The 6,452-nt window shown below is 44.1% G+C and overlaps 1 protein-coding gene across 1 annotated transcript in view; it reads right to left on the bottom strand.

The window, feature by feature from the left end:
* The window catches only part of PPP2R5D (protein phosphatase 2 regulatory subunit B'delta), a 25,779-nt gene that overhangs the window by 7,247 nt on the left and 12,080 nt on the right, over nucleotides 1–6,452 (bottom strand). The gene's annotated exons all lie outside the window — the stretch shown is intronic.

Below are 6,452 nucleotides of genomic sequence, written 5' to 3'. Positions count from 1 at the left end.
AAAAGAAAAGTGGTATCTTACCAGTAAGGGGCGGGGGTACTGACTAAAAAGAAACATGAGGAATCTCTGAGTAATGGAAACACTCTATCTTTTTATTTATTATTATTATTATTATTATTATTATTTTGAGACAGAGTCTCACTATGTTGTCCTTGGTAGACTGCCCTGACATAGCTCCCAGCAACTTCATACTCTTGAGCTTAAGGGATTCTCTTGCCTCAGCCTCCCAAATAGCTGGGACTATTGGCACACACTACAACACCTGGTTAGTTTTTCTATTTTTAGTAGAGATGGGGGGTCTCGATCTTGCTCAGTCTCAAACTCCTGAGCTCAAGTGATCTACCTGTCTTGGCCTCCCAGAGCACTAGGATTATAGGTGTGAGCCACCATGCCCAGCCGGAAACACTCCATCTGGGACGCGGTAATAGCACATACATACCTGAAGATTCCTTGAGTAGTACATTTAAGATTACCGAATGTGTGACATACTTCAATTAAAAGATAAAAGAAAGACATTCATTCTCATGCTTCGGTAGTTTGCCTACTAGAAATTTAGCTTAATAAAAATCCTGGGCGGTGCCTATGGCTCAAAGGAGTAGGGCACTGGCCCCATATACCAGAGGTGGTGGGTTCAAACCCAGCCCCAGCCAAATAAATAAATAAATAAAGCTTAAAAAAAAAAATCCTAAGGCCAGGTACAGTGGCTCACACCTATAATCCTAGCACTCTAGGAGGCCAAGGTAGGCAGACTGCTTGAGCTCATGAGTTCAAGACCAGCCGGAACAAAAGTGAGACACTGTCTCTACTAAAAATAGAAAGACTGAGGCACAAGGATCTCTTGACCCCAAATTTGGAGGTTGCTGTGAGCTATGATGCTGCCACGACACTCTATCCAGGGTAACAGCTTGAGACTCTGTCTCAAAAAAAAAAATAAAGAAAGAAAGAAAGAAAGAAAGAAAGAAAGAAATATATATATATATATATATATATCCCCTAAATTTTGGCCAGGTGCAATGGCTGCTACCTCTAATCCTAGCACTTTGGGAGACCAAGGCAGGAGGGTTGTGTGAAATCAAGACTTTGACACCAGGCTAGGCTCGGTGCCTGTGGCTCAAGCGACTAAGGTGCCAGCCACATACACCTGAGCTGGCAGGTTTGAATCCAGCCCAGGCCCACCAAACAACAATGACGGCTGCAACTGAAAAATAGCCAGGCGTTGTGGCGGGTGGCTGTAATCCCAGCTACTTGGGAGGCAGAGGCAGGAGAATCACTTGAGCCCAGGAGTTGGAGGTTGCTGTGAGCTGTGATGTCACAGCACTCTACCCAGAGTGACAGCTTAAGGTTCTGTCTCCAAAAAAAAAAGAGAGACCAGGTTTGGTGCTTGTAGCTTAGCCGGCAGGGTGCTGGGCAGGGCCAGTGGGTTCAAACCCAGCAGAGGCCTGCCAAACAATGACCACTATAACAACAAAACAGCCAGGGGCAGTGCCTATGGCTCAGTGAGTAGGGCACTGGCCCATATAGCGAGGGTGATGGGTTCAAACCTGGCCCCCACCAAACTGCAACAAAGAATAGCAGGGTGTTGTGGTGGGCATCTGTAGATCCAGCTACTCAGGAGGCTGAGGCAAGAGAATCGCCTAAGCCCAGGAGGCGGAGGTTGCTGTGAGCTGTGACGCCATAGCATTCTATCAAAGGTGACAAAGTGAGACTCTCTCTAAAAAAAAAAAACAAAAAAACAGCCAGGCATTGTCGCAGGTGCCTGTAGTCCCAGCTACTTGGGTCTGGGCAAGAGAATTGCTTAAGCCCAAGAGTTTGAGGTTGCTGTGAGCTGTGACGCCATGGCACTCTACTGAGGGCAACATACTGAGACTGTCTCCAAAAAAAAAAAAAAAAGCCAAGGGAACAAAAATGAAGTCAATAAAAATGTTTAAAAAAAAAAGAGTTTGAGACCAGCCTGAACAAGAGCAAGACCCTATCTCTACAAAAAACAGAAAAATTAGGCAGGTGTGTACACCTACATTCCCAGCAACTCAGGAGGCTAGGGCAGGAAGATTGCTTCAGCCTAAGAGTTTGAGGTTGTAGTGAGTTATGATGACACCACTGCACTGTAGCCCAGGTGAAAGAGTGAGACTTTGTCTCTCTGCTCTCCCCCCACCAAAATCCTAAATTTTTCAAAAAGTTTTATATGCAAATACTTTTAACAACCTCATTTATAACAGAAAATAAATGGAATATCAAAGTTAAAATTATATTTATGAAAACTACATAATACATAAATATAATCACACATAGTTCAGCTATGATAAGTATCTTTATACGCATAGTAATTGACCCCAAGTTGGTGATAATTATTAAATATTCTGGGAGGAGGAGAAATGTCTGAATAAAGACACAGGAATGCTAAGGCTTAATTTTCCACAGTAGAAAGTCAATAGGTAATATCTACATCTCAAAAAATTTTTGAAAAGTAGTAAAATAATCTAATTTGCAAATATAAAATTTAATCTCTGAGGAATAAGCTCAGAATGGAAAGTGGTTGCCACAGAGCAATGGGAGAGCAGCTGGGGTAGGGGCTACACTTTTCATAACAAGCCCAATAGTACTATTCAACTTTTGAACAATATGTGAGTTATCACACAGATACATTGTTTTGGGTTTTTTTTGAGACAGGGTCTCACTCTGATGCCTGGGCTAGAGTGCAGTGGCATCATCACAGCTCACTGTAACCTCAAATTCCTGGGCTCAAGAGATCCTCCTACCTCAGCCTTCCAAGTAACTGATACTAGAGGTGTCTGCTATCATGCCTGACTAATCAAAAAAAAATTGGGGGGGCTGGCGCAGGGACCAATACCTTATAATCCTAGCACTCTGGGAGGCCAACTTGGGCTCAGGAGTTCAAAAACAGAATGAGCAAGAGCAAGACCCCATCTCTAGTAAAAATAGAAAAATTAGCCAGGCCTTGTGGTGGGTGCTGTAGTCTTAGCCACTCAGGAGCTAAGACTATAACTCATTCTGTTATAAATGAGGCTGCTAAGAGGTGGACTGCTTGAACCCAGGAGTTTGAGGTTGTTGTCAACCAGGCTGATGCTATAACTTTCACCTAGGGCAACAGAGTGATACTCCAACACACACACGCACACACACAAAGATTCTTCCAACTCAGCTTCTCCAAAGTGCTAGGATTATAGGCAGAAGCCACTGAGCCTGGCCACAACAATAAAAATTTAAAAGAAAACAAGGCTGGGCACGGTGACTCATGCTGGTAATCCTAGCATTCTGGGAGGCCGAGGCAGTTGGATTGCTTAAGCTCATGAGTTCCAGACCAGCCTGAACAAGAGTAAGACCCCATTTCTAATAAAAATAGAAAAACTAGCTAGACATTGTCCCAGGCGCTTGCAGTCCTAGGTACTTGGGAAGCTAAGGCAATAGGATCACTTAAGCCCATGAATTTGAGGTTGCTGTGAGCTGCGATGCACGGCATTCTACCCAAGGCAGCAGAGTGAGACTCTGCCTCAAAAATCAAACAGGCTGGGCACCTGTGGCTCAGTGGTTAGGGCACTGACCACATGCACTAGGGCTGGTGGTTGTTTGAACCAGGCCAAGGCCTGCTAAACAACACAAAAATAGGCATTGCAGTGGGTGTCTATAGTTCCAGCTACTCGGGAGGCTGAGGCAAGAGAATCACCTAAGCCCAGGAGTTGGAGGTTGCTGTGAGCTGTGTGACTCCACAGCACTCTACCAAGGGTGATAAAGTGATACTCTGTCTCTACCAAAAAAAAAAAAAAAAACTATATATGCAAAATGAGTCGACCTACATTAAAACAAATGCACAGAACCAAAAACTACATTCAGAAAAGGCAAGATCAAGTTCACCACTGTGTCAATGACTACCTTCTGTAGAATTATACACAGAGATTACTTTTTTCCACATTTCTAAATTTTCTACAAGCTGACACTGCTTTTATAATGTGAAAAATTATAGCTATCTATACATGTGAAGCCCACTTTCCAAAGCTTATACACAGGTATTTGCAAGGCTGTCTACCCACCAGTACTCCTGGACTGTTCAGGCAACCACCTGTTGGGAGAAGAGGGGCTGAACCAGAGGACACTCCTTGCCCCCAACCAGAGATTCCCTTAGAACTGAGGAAAGAACCCATGTCTACCTGGGTACCTACCCCACACGAAAAGTTGACCAGCTGTCCTCATACCTGCTACCCCTTTCTTCTTTCCAGCCCCCATCTCAAACTCCTTTTTGGTTAATCTTTTATTCTTAATTATTATGGGTACATAATAGTTCTATATATTTATAGGGGATATGTGATGTCTTGATGCAGGTATACAATGTGTAATCATCAAATCAGGGTAATTAGAGTATCCATCACCTCAAGCATTTATTATTTGTGTTAGGAATATTCCAGTTCCACTCTCTTTTTTTTTTTTTAAAGAGATAGGACCTCACTTTATCGCCCTTGGTAGAGTGCTGTAGCGTCACAGCTCACAGCAACCTCCAACTCCTGGGCTTAAGCAATCTTGCCTTAGCCTCCCAAGTACCTGGGACTACAGGCACCCGCCATAACACCTGGCTATATTTTTTGTTGCAATTTGTCCGGGGCCAGGTTATGAACCCATCATACTCAGTGTATGGGGCTAGCGCCCTACCCACTGAGCCACAGGCGCTGCCCCAAACTCTGAATTTTTTTTTTTTTAAAGCTGGGGCTGGTTTTGAACCCGCCACCTCCAGCTATGGGGCTGGTGCCCTACTCCTTTGAGCCACAGGTGCCGCCCCCAAACTCTGAATTTTTTTAAGAACAATTACATCAGTTGGGCTCACACCTACAATTCTAGCACTGTGGGAGGCTGAGGTAGGTGGGTCACTTGAACTCATAAGTTTGAGACCAGCCTGAGCAAGAGCAAGACCCTATCTCTACTAAAAATAAAAAGCTAGCCAGGTGGGCTCCTATAGTCCCAGCTACTTGAGAGGCTGAGGCAAGAAGGTCCACTAAGCTTATGCGACTGAGGTTGCTATAAGCTATGATGATGCCGTGGCACTCTACCTAGGGCAACAGAGTGAGACTCTGTCTTAAAAAAAGAAATAACAATTACATCAAGTTTGTGACCTAACTGGGGATAAGAGAACAAGAGAAGAGCACTGGGTCTAATCTGGGCAGGACTATAGGTCAGTGCGGCTCATTATCATTCTAGGCATCTTATTCTCTTCTGCCTGATAACAATTTGACTAGGGAACAAGGAAGGGGCAGGAGCAGTCAGTCAATACACCTCTCGGCCAGTGTGAGTTTAGTTAGACAATACAAGATACCCCAGAGTCGGGCGGCACCTGTGGCTCAAGGAGTAGGGAGTCAGCCCCATATGCTGAAGGTGGTGGGTTCTAACCCAGCCCCAGCCAAAATAAACTACAAAAAAAAAAAAAAAAAAAAAGATACCCCAGAGTCTGGGGTCTCCCTGTGTACATATGGCAGTTGAGTCATACCTTAGTGGTGGTGGTGGGCTGAGCAGAGGTAGGAGAAAGGGAGAAGGTTGGGGAAGGCAGTGCTAGGAGTGCCTCTGGAACCCCCTTCTTCAAGCCTCTACTTCCCTGCCTTAGGAACAACCAAAAGCTTATCTGTGGAGCTCAGTTCTCAAGAACACACTCAGACCATACTCCCTGCCTCAGTTTGACTCCTGGTTCTGCAACTTATTAACTGTTCAACCTCCAGAAAGTCATAAAAAGCCTTTCTGTACCTGAGCTTCCTCATCTATAAAATGGTAATAGCAACAGAACCTAACTTAGAAAGGGTTATAATAAGGATAGAAACAAACAGTACATGGTACATAAACATTTTTTAAGAATACCTTCTACTGGCTTGGTGCCCATAGCACAGTGGTTATGGTGCCAGCCACATACATCCAGGCTGGTGCGTTCAAACCCAAGTCGGGACAGCTAAACAACAATGACAACTACAACAAAATTAATAGCCAGGCATTGTGGTAGGTGCCTGTAGTCCCAGCTGCTTGGGAGGCTGAGGCAAGAGAATTGCTTAAGCCCAAGAGTTTGAGGTTGTTGTGAGCTGTGACACCACAGCACTCTATGGAGGGTCACCTAGTCAGACTGTCTCAGAAAACAAAAAAGAAGAATACCTTCTACTACTTCTACTAAGTATTTCCTATACTTAGATTTTAGGAATATAGCCTGGAAATGTCTTCTTCTTCTTTTTTTTTTTTGTAAGACAGAGTCTCACTTTGTCACTCCTTCCACCCTGGTAGTACTGTAGCGTCATAACTCAAGGCAAGTTTAAACTCTTGCACTCAAGTGATTCTCTTGCCTCAGCCTCCCAACTAGCTGGGACTACAGGAGCCCAGCTATTTTTTAGAGACAGGGTCTTGCTTTTGCGAAGGCTGGTTTTTTTTTTTTTTTTTTTTTTTAATGAAAAAAGAGTATTGATAACATTTTTACA

The sequence above is a fragment of the Otolemur garnettii genome, unplaced genomic scaffold, assembly GCF_000181295.1.
Source record: "Otolemur garnettii isolate 467f Iridium unplaced genomic scaffold, OtoGar3 scaffold00031, whole genome shotgun sequence".
NCBI lineage: Eukaryota > Metazoa > Chordata > Mammalia > Primates > Galagidae > Otolemur > Otolemur garnettii.
This window is presented reverse-complemented; position numbering and strand designations above follow the sequence as displayed.